Consider the following 14,086-nt stretch of genomic DNA (forward strand, 5'->3'; position numbering starts at 1 on the left):
ACATACGGATCTAAAATTGACAGACCCGTTGACTAAACTTCTCTCAAAAGCAAAACATGATCACACCTTAGTACTCTTTGAGTGTTAATCACATGGCGATGTGAACTAGATTACTGACTCTAGTAAAACCCTTTGAGTGTTGGTCACATGGTGATGTGAACTATGGGTGTTAATCACATGGTGATGTGAACTATTGGTGTTAAATCACATGGCGATGTGAACTAGATTATTGACTCTAGTGCAAGTGGGAGGCTGAAGGAAATATGCCCTAGTGGCAATAATAAAGTTGTTATTTATATTTCCTTATATCATGATAAATGTTTATTATTCATGCTAGAATTGTGTTAACAGGAAACTTAGTACATGTGTGGATACATAGACAAACTGATGAGGACATCAATACCATTGTTACACCCACAGCCCCTACTGTTACATATAATGGACCAATTACTAGAGCTCGCGCACGCCAATTAAATTACCAGGTACTTTCGTTTCTTGGTAATGATTCTAATGTTCATGAGAATACGATGCTGCCTAAATTGGATACTTTTGTTTTGCTTACAAATAAAGGGCCTAGCTTGGAGAAGGATGAACATTGGAGCAAGAACAAGCATGGAGTTGATGGCATGCGCAAGGGGAACAAGAACGGAGTTACAAGTGATGATTTCAGGACTTTGAAGCCACCATAAGGAGTGAATGAAGCCTTGGACGAAATATACAAGATGCCACTTCATAAATTTCGTCTAGAGGCTATTCTAGGTGCTGTGTCACCTTATTATTGGGCCAGGCCCATGTAATTTCGAAATACATAAGTATAGGTTGTTTTTAGAGTCCGTATGTGTGGGGAAATAAGAGATAGGGTTGGTTTCGGACCCCTTCCCCAAGGGCCACGAAATTCCCCCCTTCCTTCATATATACAGCCCTTAGGGCACCGTTTAGACTTTGGGTTTTGTTTAGATTAAAAGTTCGCCATAGCTGCAACTTCGCGTACTTCGTTTGTGTTCAACGACCAGACAAAGGCGTCACAGAACCCCACCTTGATCAATAAAGCTTTCCTCTTATATTCGCAATATCCAGATTGCAATCTTAGTTTCTTGCTTCTTCTTCGTTTGCCTGCAGGAAACAGACCTTCGTGGTCAGGTTGATCGTGCTCCGGCGTGGTCAATAACCTCTCGGAGTTGGTTTAGCGATTGCTAAGGCGCGACGTCCTCGCACGTTCGTAGTCGGATCGTCAAAGTCGACTTCCTCCAAAACGATAGCCACCATCTCATCGAAAGACGGGACACCTTTGCCTCTATCAAGTGGTATCAGATTTCCAGGTTGCTCGGTGAGATTTTACAGTTTTTCGTAGTTTAGATCGGGTCTGTTCTTCATACCTATAGTCCACGAAAAAGCCAAAAAGAAATTAGGGTTAGTTCATCCTATCTGAACCAATCTGAGCCTTTGCATAATCTTTCCTGTGTTTGCTTTGTTGAATTTGCGGTTGCATCATCGTGTCAAGTTACTGGTCTTAGCGTCTAGTCCTTTAGAGTTTCGAGTTCTGTTCACAGGTTGTCACGTCGCCGCTGCCATATATCACCACCGCATCATCATCATCGCTGCTGCCATATACCGCCACCGCACCAACTTCATCGCCGCAGCCATATACCACCACCACATATTCACCGCCAATCCGAGTCCATATACGCCACCACATATCCGCTGCCATCACGCCAATCCGAGTACACCAGATTCATCTCCGCCAACAATCCGAGTTCCACCAGATTCATCTCCGCCACCAGTCCAAGTCCAGTATTTTGTTACTCTGTTTTGGATTTCCAGATCACGCCATACTCCGAGTCGTGACAGAGAAGGACTATCAAACTTCTGTGTTACCCGCAGTAGAAAAATAGTTCCAGTTAAAAAAAACTAAGTCTGGAAAATTCTGGCTAGGCAGTTTTTAGACCATTTGTAGACTTTTTTGAAAAAAATTTGTTGCGGAGCAAAAAAAAAGAGGAAAAAAGTGAAAAAAAGAGAAAAAAGATTCAGAGTGTGCTCCTCCCTTGTTTACGTGCAGTGCCGTGATTTTGTTAGTGTTCAAGGCTCGCGTCTCTAGCACGGTCTATCCTAGGACCAGCACAGTACCGTCGTTGAGCGTTTATTCAACTTTGCATATCTGAATTGATTATTGCTGACCCTTTTTGCTACCATATTATAAGCCTTCCCAGCACCACATACATCTACGTCGTGCGTTTGACTCTCCCTGGTAATCGCTCTATCCAAGCTTTGAGTGTTTTGACTACAACGGTTGCCGATCACCACCTGCTGCTGGGTAAGAACTGGTAAGAATTTGAGATTCGCTTGAAGGATTTGTGACACACCACCATCACCACCACTTCCTAGTAGTCTGTAGGATAATATTCTTTTGTGTTTCTATTGCTGCTAACCATGGCAGGATCACAAGCCGATGAGACTGATTGGGAGAACATGACGAACAAGGAGTTGCATGATAAATTTCAGCAAATGATGAGTGGCCAGGTGGGAGATGTGCTAAACAGATTTGAAGAGGCTATGGAGAGGATAGATGCCGTGGAGAAGTCATTCGAGACAAAGCTGGATAACAAGTTTAATGAATTGCTCAAGCGTCTTCCCCAACCACCAACGGCTGCACCTATCGCACCTCTACAACAACAACAACCACATCTCCAACGCCGCCTTCCAAATCAAATGGGACGAGCACAGCGCGTTCCAATTGAGACTGGTCAAAATTCGGGTGCCGCTGCAAATACTGTTAATGCTTCTTTGGCTCCTGCTACTGCGGCGGCTGAGGAGGATGACGATTATGCAGGCGATTATGAGGATGAGGTTGATCAAAATCAGAACTACGTGCAGCCATCAGCACCACCACCAGCAGGTCGAGCTCAGGTATATATTCGCAATGGTAGGCCTGCACCACCACCTCAGGTACGAGATCATGACCATGTTCTTAAACTGAAATTGAATATTCCACCGTTTGAGGGTCGATACATTCCTGATGTTTATCTTACTTGGGAGTTAGAAACTGAACAACGTTTTACATGTTTACAATATCCCGAGGAGAGATGGGTTGCTGCTGCTGTTTGTGCTTTCACTAGTTTTGCATGTGTATGGTGGTTTGAACATTATAGATTATATCCTATTCCAGCTACTTGGGCTGCTTCGAAAACTGCTATGCGTACTCGTTGGGTTCCACCATATTATCAACGTGAATTTCTTCAAAAACTGCAGTGTTTACGACAAGGGATAAATTCTGTAGAAGAATATTATCATGAATTACAAACTGGCATGATTAGATGTGGTATTGTTGAGGAGAATGAAGCTATGCTTGCATGTTTTATGGGTGGATTAAATAGAGAGATTCAGACCATTCTAGAGTATAATGATTATAATAATATCACTCGTTTATTCCATCTTGCTTGTAAAGCTGAACGTGAAGTGCAGGATCGACAAGCATTGGCGCGAACTAACTTTTCTGCAGCTCGACCTTCATCATGGACACTGCGTGCATCTTCTACTTCCACTACACCAGCACCTCCATCAGGTTCCACCTCCAGCCGTGATACAAGAAAGCAGGCACAACCACCAGTATCTGCCAAGAGCGCACCTGCAGGGCCTGCGCAGAGCTCTTCTTCTTCCATGGCATCAACAGGGCACACAAGTGATATTATTTGTCGTCGTTGTAAGGGAAGAGGACATTTTGCGAGAGAATGCAAATCTCAGCGTGTGATGATTGCTACTGAGGATGGTGGGTATGAGTCCGCTAGTGACTATGATGAGGAGACTTTGGCTCTTATTACACATAAAGAACACGGTGCAGATGATTCTGATCATGAGACGCAATACATGGCTGCTGAAGATCCTAACATGTATGAATGTTTAGTTGCTCAACGTATTTTGAGTGTGCAGGTTACACAAGCTGAGAAAAATCAAAGGCATAATTTGTTCCATACAAAGGGAGTTGTGAAGGAACGTTCTATTCGCGTCATCATAGATGGAGGGAGTTGCAATAACTTGGCTAGCATGGAGATGGTGGAGAAGCTATCTCTCACCACAAGACCACATCCACATCCTTACTACATCCAATGGTTCAACAACAGCGGCAAGGTTAAGGTAACACGTACTGTTCGTGTGCATTTTAGTATCTCTACATATGCTGATTATGTTGATTGTGATGTGGTACCCATGCAAGCATGTTCCTTATTACTTGGTAGACCATGGCAATTTGATAAAAATTCTGTACACCATGGTAGAAACAATCAGTATACTCTTGTTCATAAGGATAAAAATATTACTTTGCTTCCTATAACTCCTGATTCCATTTTGAAAGATGACATTAATAGAGCTAATAAAGCAAAACAGGAGAAAAATAAGAGTGAAAACCAGATTGTCGCAAAAGAATTTGAGCAACAAATGAAACCTAATAATAAACCATCTAGTGTTGTTTCTGAAATTAAATTGAAAAGTGCATGTTTACTTGCCACAAAATCTGATATTGATGAGCTAGATTTCAGCAAATCTGTTTGCTATGCTTTCGTGTGCAAAGAGGCATTATTTTCATTCGAGGACGTGCCTTCCTCTTTGCCCCCTGCAGTCACTAACATTTTACAGGAGTTCGCTGACGTCTTCTCACAAGATGTGCCACCGGGATTACCACCTATTCGAGGGATGGAGCATCAAATTGACTTAATTCCCGGTGCATCGCTACCCAACCGTGCACCATACCGTACCAATCCAGAGGAGACGAAGGAGATTATGCGTCAAGTACAGGAGCTACTCGACAAAGGTTATATTCGCGAATCCCTTAGTCCTTGTGCTGTTCCCATTATTTTAGTGCCGAAAAAGGATGGTACGTCGCGTATGTGTGTTGATTGTAGAGGCATTAATAATATTACTATTCGTTATCATCATCCTATTCCTAGGCTAGATGATATGCTTGATGAATTGAGTGGCTCTACAATATTTTCCAAAGTTGATTTGCGTAGTGGATACCATCAAATTCGTATGAAACTGGGAGATGAATGGAAAACAACATTTAAAACTAAGTTTGGTTTATATGAGTGGTTAGTCATGCCTTTTGGGTTAACTAATGCACCTAGTACTTTCATGAGACTAATGAACGAAGTTTTACGTGCTTTTATTGGACGATTTGTGGTAGTCTATTTTGATGATATACAGATTTATAGCATCTTTGGAAGAACATTTGGAACATTTACGTGTTGTTTTTATTGCTCTACGTGATGCACGTTTGTTTGGTAACCTTGGGAAGTGCACCTTTTGCACCGACCGAGTATCTTTCCTTGGCTATGTTGTTACTCCACAGGGAATTGAAGTTGATAAAGCGAAGATTGAAGCTATTGAGAGTTGGCCGCAGCCCAAAACGGTCACACAAGTGAGGAGTTTCCTTGGCCTCGCTGGTTTCTATAGGCGTTTTGTGAGAGATTTCAGCACCATTGCTGCACCCCTCAACGAGCTTACAAAGAAGGATGTGCCTTTTGTTTGGGGTACCGCACAGGAAGAAGCCTTCACGGTATTGAAAGATAAATTGACACATGCTCCTTTACTCCAACTTCCTGATTTTAATAAGACTTTTGAGCTTGAATGTGATGCTAGTGGAATTGGATTAGGTGGTGTGTTATTACAAGATGGTAAACCTGTTGCATACTTTTCTGAAAAATTGAGTGGGCCTAGTCTGAATTATTCTACTTATGATAAAGAACTATATGCTCTTGTTCGGACTTTAGAAACATGGCAACATTATTTATGGCCCAAAGAATTTGTTATACATTCTGATCATGAATCTTTGAAACATATTAAAAGTCAAGCTAAACTGAATCGTAGACATGCTAAATGGGTTGAATTCATTGAAACTTTCCCTTATGTCATTAAACACAAGAAGGGTAAAGAAAATGTTATTGCTGATGCATTGTCTCGTCGCTATACTATGCTTTCACAACTTGACTTCAAAATATTTGGTTTGGAGACCATCAAAGATCAATATGTGCATGATGCTGATTTTAAAGATGTTTTGCAGAATTGTGAAGAAGAAGAACCTGGAACAAGTTTGTCGTTGATGATGGATTTGTGTTCCGTGCTAACAAGCTATGCATTCCAGCTATCTCTCTTTGTCTTTTGTTGTTGCAGGAGGCGCATGGAGGAGGATTAATGGGACACTTTGGCGTGAAGAAGACGAAGGACATACTTGCTACACATTTCTTTTGGCCAAAGATGAGACGGGATGTTGAGCGTTTTGTTGCTCGCTGCACTACATGTCAAAAAGCTAAGTCACGACTCAATCCTAATGGTTTATATATGCCTTTGCCTGTACCTAGTGTTCCTTGGGAGGATATATCTATGGACTTTGTTTTAGGTTTACCTCGAACAAATAAGGGGAGGGATAGCATATTTGTTGTCGTGGATAGATTCTCAAAAATGGCACACTTTATACCATGTCATAAAAGCGATGATGCTGTTAATGTTGCTGATTTGTTCTTTCATGAAATTATTCGCTTGCATGATGTGCCAAATACTATTGTTTCAGATCGTGATACTAAATTTCTTAGCCACTTTTGGAGATGTTTATGGGCTAAGTTGGGGACTAAACTGCTTTTTAGTACTACTTGTCACCCCCAAACTGATGGACAAACTGAAGTAGTCAATAGAACATTGTCTACTATGCTTAGGGCTGTTTTGAAGAATAATAAGAAAATGTGGGAAGAATGCTTGCCTCATATTGAATTTGCTTATAATCGTTCATTGCATTCTACTACTAAGATGTGCCCTTTTGAAATTGTGTATGGTTTCCTACCTCGTGCACCAATTGATTTGTTGCCTCTTCCATCTTCGGAGAAGGTTAATTTTGATGCTAAAGAGCGTGCTGAATTGATTTTAAAAATGCATGAGTTAACTAAGGAAAACATTGAGCGTATGAATGCTAATTATAAACTTGCTGGAGATAAGGGTTGAAAACATGTTGTGTTTGCACATGGAGATCTTGTTTGGTTACATTTGCGTAAGGATAGATTTCCTAATTTGCGCAAATCAAAGATAATGCCACGTGCTGATGGTCCTTTTAAGGTGTTAGAGAAAATAAATGATAATGCATATAAACTTGAGCTGCATGCAGATTTTGCGGTTAGTCCCAGTTTTAACATTGCAGATTTGAAGCCTTATTTGGGCGAGGAAGATGAGCTTCCGTCGAGGACGACTTCATTTCAAGAAGGGGAGGATGATGAGGACATCAATACCATTGTTACACCCACAGCCCCTACTGTTACATATAATGGACCAATTACTAGAGCTCGCGCACGCCAATTAAATTACCAGGTACTTTCGTTTCTTAGTAATGATTCTAATGTTCATGAGAATATGATGCTGCCTAAATTGGATACTTTCGTTTTCCTTACAAATGAAGGGCCTAGCTTGGAGAAGGATGAACATTGGAGCAAGAACAAGCATGGAGTTGATGGCATGCGCAAGGGGAACAAGAACGGAGTTACAAGTGATGATTTCAGGACTTTGAAGCCACCATAAGGAGTGAATGAAGCCTTGGACGAAATATACAAGATGCCACTTCATAAATTTCGTCCAGAGGCTATACTAGGTGCTGCGTCACCTTATTATTGGGCCAGGCCCATGTAATTTCGAAATACATAAGTACAGGCTGTTTTTAGAGTCCGTATGTGTGGGGAAACAAGAGATATGGTTGGTTTCGGACCCCTTCCCCAAGGGCCACGAAATTCCCCCCTCTTCCTCCATATATACAGCCCTTAGGGCACCGTTTAGACTTTGGGTTTTGTTTAGATTAACAGTTCGCCATAGCTGCAACTTCGCGTACTTCGTTTGTGTTCAACGACCAGACAAAGGCGTCACAAAACCCCACCTTGATCAATAAAGCTTTCCTCTTATATTCGCAATATCCAGATTGCAATCTTAGTTTCTTGCTTGTTCTTCGTTTGCCTGCAGGAAGCAGACCTTCGTGGTCAGGTTGATCGTGCTCCGGCGTGGTCAATAACCTCTCGGAGTTGGTTTAGCGATTGCTAAGGCGCGACGTCCTCGCACGTTCGTAGTCGGATCGTCAAAGTCGACTTCCTCCAAAACGATAGCCACCATCTCATCGAAAGACGGGACACCTTTGCCTCTGTCACAAATAGAGTGTCACTAGTATGCCTCTACTTGACTAGCTCGTTGAATCAAAGATGGTTAAGTTTCCTAGCCATAGACATGAGTTGTCATTTGATTAACGGGATCACATCATTAGAGAATGATGTGATTGACTTGACCCATTCTGTTAGCTTAGCATTTGATCGTTTAGTATATTGTTATTGCTTTCTTCATGACTTATACATGTTCCTATGACTATGAGATTATGTAACTCCCGAATACTGGAGGAACACTTTGTGTGCTACCAAACATCACAACGTAACTGGGTGATTATAAAGGTGCTCTACAGGTGTCTCCGATGGTACTTGTTGAGCTGGCATAGATCAAGATTAGGATTTTTCACTCCGATTGTCGGAGAAGTATCTCTGGGCCCTCTCGGTAATGCACATCACTGCCTTGCAAGCAATGTAACTAATGAGTTAGTTGCGAGATGATGCATTACGAGACGAGTAAAGAGACTTGCCGGTAACGAGACTGAACTAGGTATTGAGATACCGACGATCGAATCTCGGGCAAGTAACATACCGATGACAAAGGGAACAACGTATGTTGTTATGCGGTTTGACCGATAAAGATCTTCGTAGAATATGTAGGAGCCAATATGAGCATCCAGGTTCCGCTTTGGTTATTGGCCGGAGATGAGTCTCGGTCATGTCTACATAGTTCTCGAACCCGTAGGGTCCGCACGCTTAACGTTCGGTGACGATCGGTATTATGGGTTTATGTATTTTGATGTACCGAAGGTTGTTCGGAGCCCCGGATGAGATCAGGGACATGGCGAGGAGTCTCGAAATGTTTGAGACGTAAAGATCGATATATTGGAAGGCTATATTCGGACATCGGAAAGGTTTTGAGTGGTTCGGGTATTTATCGGAGTACCGGAGAGTTACGGGAATACGCCGGGGAGTATATGGGCCTTATTAGGCTTTAGGGGATAGAGAGAGGGGCTGCCTAGGGCAGGCCCCCCAAGGCCTAGTCCGAATTGGACTAAGGGGTGGGGCGCCCCCCCTCCTTCCTTCTCTTCTCTCTTCCCCTTCCTTCTCTCCTACTCCTACTACTTGGAAGGGGGGGCTCCTACTCCCGGTGGGAGTAGGACTCCCCAGGGCGTGCCATAGTAGAGGGCCGGCCCTCCCCCTCCTCCACTCCTCTATATACGGGGGAGGGGGGCACCCCATGGACACACAAGTTGATCATTGATCTCTTAGCCGTGTGCGGTACCCCCTCCACCATAATCGACCTCGGTCATATCATCGTAGTGCTTAGGCGAAGCCCTGCGCCGGTAACTTCATCATCACCGTCATCACGCCGTCGTGCTGACGAAGCTCTACTGGATCGTGAGTTCGTGGGATGTCACTGAGCTGAACGTGTGCTGATCGCGAAGGTGCCGTACGTTCGGTACTAGCATCGGTCGATCATGAAGACATACAACTACATCAACAACATTGTCATAACGCTTCCGCTTTCGGTCTACGAGGGTACGTGGACAACACTCTCCCCTCTCGTTGCTATGCATCACCATGATCTTGCATGTGCAGAATGCGATGTTTGTCGTTACCACACAGACTAATATTTATACTCACCATAATATCTCGGATTTCCTTCCAAAGGAGTGCCAATGGATTCAGAAACTTGTCTGAAAAGGAGCGGCAAATGATGTTCCTTGACTTTCAGGGGCAAAAAGTCCAGCTTAGGGGCCAAATTTAAGGGTCCTTCAGGCCTCCTGCGCAAGCCGGAAGTATTTTCTAGATTCCCATGAACCTCGCAAGCATTTTGAGTACTTGCGGGTCTGAAACAGAATCCGAATGACCAAGTTAGGACCGTTTTGGTGAACACCGGTCCGTGAAATAATGTCATTTTCTCATGAAGCGTTCTGGCTCGCCGCCCCAAAATTTTATGTCCTCCATAGTGGAGATATTGTTTCCACATATATATTGACCGATGCCAGGAATGGCCTCCTATTATTGGCTGTCACACACGTACGTTATGTCATGCTACATGGCAAAAACAAGGAGAATAAGGCTTATAGTCGCCTTATTTTCTTGAATTTACAAACAAACGGGATTCCCCGGGTCATAAAACATGGGCAAAATGCAACGTTTGTCCTTACCAGGTGGACTAATGTTTGTACTCACCATAATCTCACAGATTTCCTTCCAATGGAGTGCCAATGGGTTCATAAACTTGTCTGAAAAGCAGCTGCAAATGATGTTCTTTGACTTTCAGGGGAAAAAAGTCCTTCCTAGGGGCCGAATTTGAGGGTCCTCCGGGCCTCCTACACAACCGGAAGTATTCTCTAGATTCCCACGATCGACGCGAGCATTTTGAGTACTTGTGGGTCCAAAACAAACTCCGAATGACCAAGTTATGACCGTTTTAGTGAACACCGGTCCTTTATATGGCAGACCTTGAAAGAATTTCATTTTCTCATGACGCGTTCTAGCACGCTGCGCCAAAACTTTATGTCCTCCATAGTGGAGATATTCTTTCCACATATATATTGACTGATGCCAGGAATGCCCTCCTATTATTGGCTGTCACACACGTACGTTACGACATGCCACACGGCAAAAACAAGGAGAATAAGGCTTATAGTCGCCTTATTTTCTTTAATTTACAACCAAATGGGATTCCCCGGATCATAGAGCATGTGCATAATGCAACGTTTGTCCTTACCAAAAGGACTAATATTTATACCACCATAATCTCTCAGATTTCCTTCCAAAGGAGTGACAATGGATTCAGAAACTTGTCTGAAAAGCAGCGGCAAATGATGTTCTTTGACTTTCAGGGGCAAAAAGTCCAGCTTAGGGGCCGAATTTGAGGGTCCTCCGGGCCTCATGCGCAAGCGAGAAGTATTTTCTAGATTCCCACGCTTGTCGCGAGCATTATAAGTACTTGTGGGTCTGAAACGGACTCCGAATGACCAAGTTATGACCGTTTTACTAAACACCGGTCCTTTATATGGCAGCTCGCGAAAGAATTTCATTTTCTCATGATGGGTTCTAGCCTGCCAACCCCAAAATTTGATGTCCTTCATAGTGCAGATATTGTTTCCACATATATATTGATCGATGCCAGGAATGCCCTCCTATTATTGGCTGTCACACACGTACGTTACGACATGTCACACGACAAAAACAAGGAGAATAAGGCTTATAGTCGCCTTATTTTCTTGAATTTACAATCAAATGGGATTCCCCGGATCATAGAGCCTGTTCAGAATGCAACGTTTGTCCTTAATAGGTGGACTAATGTTTGTACTCAACATAATCTCTCGGATTTCCTTCCAAAGCAGTGCAAATGGGTTCAGAAACTTGTCTAAAAAGCAGCGCCAAATGATGTTATTTGACTTCTAGGGGCAAAAAGTCCTGCCTAGGGGCCGAATTTGAGGGTCCTCCAGGCCTCCTGCGCAAGCCGGAAGTATTTTCTAGATTCCCAAGTTCGTCGCGAGCATTTTTAGTACTTGTGGGTCGAAACAGACTCCGAATGACCAAGTTCTGACCGTTTTAGTGAACACCGGTCCTTTATATGGCAGTCCTTGAAAGAATTTCATTTTTTCATGACGCATTCTGGCGCGCCGCCTGTGGGTGTCAAAACCGACGGATCTCGGGTAAGGGGTCCCGAACTGTGCGTCTAAGGTCGATGGTAACAGGAGACAGGGGACACAATGTTTACCCAGGTTCGTGCCCTCTCTATGGAGGTAATACCCTACTTCCTGCTTGATTGATCTTGATGAATATGAGTATTACAAGAGTTGATCTACCACGAGATCGTAATGGCTAAAACCCTAGAAGTCTAGCCTGTCTGACTATATTTGTATCTGTCCTCTACGGACTAAGCCCTCTGGTTTATATAGACACCAGAGGGGACTAGGGTTACACAAAGTCGGTTACGGAGAAGGCAATCTTCATATTCGGTCGCCAAGCTTGCCTTCCACGCCAAGGAGAGTCCCATCCGGACAAGGGTAAAGTCTTCGGTCATGGTATCTTCACAGCCCATTAGTCCGGCCCATGTCCAACAGGCCGGACGCCCGAGGACCCCTTAGTCCAGGACTCCCTCAGTAGCCCCTGAACTAGGCTTCAATGACGAGGTGTTCGGCGCGCAGATTGTCTTCGGCATTGCAAGGCGGGTTCCCCTTTCCGAATACTCTAGGATAGTCCTCGGACGCAACGAACGTGTCCGGATCTGCAACACAAGTACCACACACACAGCAGCAGAGAGTATAATATTTCATGAGTCCAATCCGCTGACAACTTTTTGTAATGTGACATCACGTCTTGCCCGATCATTATTTCGAACCGTTTTCTTCTGTCGTTCCACGTTTCGAGACATGGTTTTCATTGGCACGTCTTGTCGAAGCAGAAATCGTGTCCCCTTATTGCGGGATTCTCATCAATACGGGCGTGGGTAATCCAATCGTGCCATTTACACAGCCCTTGGGAATAGGCGAGTTTTAAAGCGAGTGGGGAGGCGTTTGATATTCACTGCCTTTATAAGGGGATAAGGATTCCCTTTCTTCACCAACGCCTTCTCTCTCTGTCCTTCCATTCTCGAGCTCCAGCGCCCAAGTCCTCATGTTTTTCGCCTCAAGAATGCTCTCCACCTTGTCTGGATCTGGAGGGCAAGGCAAGTGGATGACCTCCTCCGTCAAGGAGAAGGACATCACTGAGCTTCGGGCGGCCGGGTATCTGGCGAAAGAAATCGCCTACCGTCTTCCGGCAAAGGGGCAAGTCGTCCCCACCCCGAAGCCCAATGGGAGGGTGGTGTTTATCCCTCATTTCGTCTGCGGGCTAGGGTTTCCACTCCACCCTTTCGTCCGCGGACTGATTGATGTAGGGCGGAACCCTAGGTGGACGATCTTTCACGAAAGGAGCGGATCCCTATGAAGAACGTGATGAACACGAGGGAAACACGAGGGGAACACGAGAGAAATCACTCAACCAACAAGAATAGATCACACATGTGCTAGATCGATGAACACAAAGGTAAGATACAAGATCCAAATCCAACAAAGGACAATACAAGAGGTAACCGGTTCTTCTCCGTAAGGAGGTCTTGATGGGGGTCTTCTCCGTGAGGAGGTCTCGAATCCAAGGTGGATCTTCTCCGTAGAGGGGCCGCGGTCTCTCACGTGGAGTAGATCCGATATGGATGAGCAAAGCTCTATCTCTAAATGAGCTAAACCAATGCTAACCCTAACTAGGAGGAGATGGGGGAGTATATATAGTCTAAGGGACGAAGGGGTACATGGGCCTCGGCCCAGATGCGCTGCACGCAGGCAGAGGGGGCCGGATGTCCGGGCGACGGGCCGGATGTCCGGGCCTTCCCGAGACGCCGGATGTCAAGGCGCTGGGGCCGGATGTCCGGGCTGGCAGGGTCCAGCTTCTGTGATGGGGCGCCGGATTTCCGGGAGCTGGGCCGGATGTCCGGCGGCTCGCGACGGGCCGGATGACCGGGCCTGGGGGCCGGATGTCCGGGCTGACTTGGTTCAGCTTCGGGTGTCTTCTGTGATGGGCACCGGATTTCCGGGGGTCGGGCCGGATGTCCGGGCTGGTCCGGATGTCCAGGCTGGGCCGGATATCCGGGGCCTGTAGCAGCTGTCTCTTCTTCCTTCTCCTTCCTTTGCTTCCGCGCACGCTTGGCCTTGGTCCTTGGGTTCTCCATGGTCTCCTCGGGTGTCCCTGAGTATGAACAAGGTCTGCACTTGAAGTAGCATCCATGTCTTGCATGCGGAAATGGAAGATTCGGAAAGGAGCAAGTTCACCTTAGGTCCAATGGCGTAGGCTCGAGTGTACATGGGGATGATCGTCGGATGCTCCGCATCATCTCCCCTCCCTTGGGAAAGATCCGACCTCGGATCGAAACCCTCATCACCATGGAAACAGTTGTCGTGGACGGACTTGTAATT

Source organism: Aegilops tauschii, chromosome 5 (genome assembly GCF_002575655.3).
Source record: "Aegilops tauschii subsp. strangulata cultivar AL8/78 chromosome 5, Aet v6.0, whole genome shotgun sequence".
NCBI lineage: Eukaryota > Viridiplantae > Streptophyta > Magnoliopsida > Poales > Poaceae > Aegilops > Aegilops tauschii.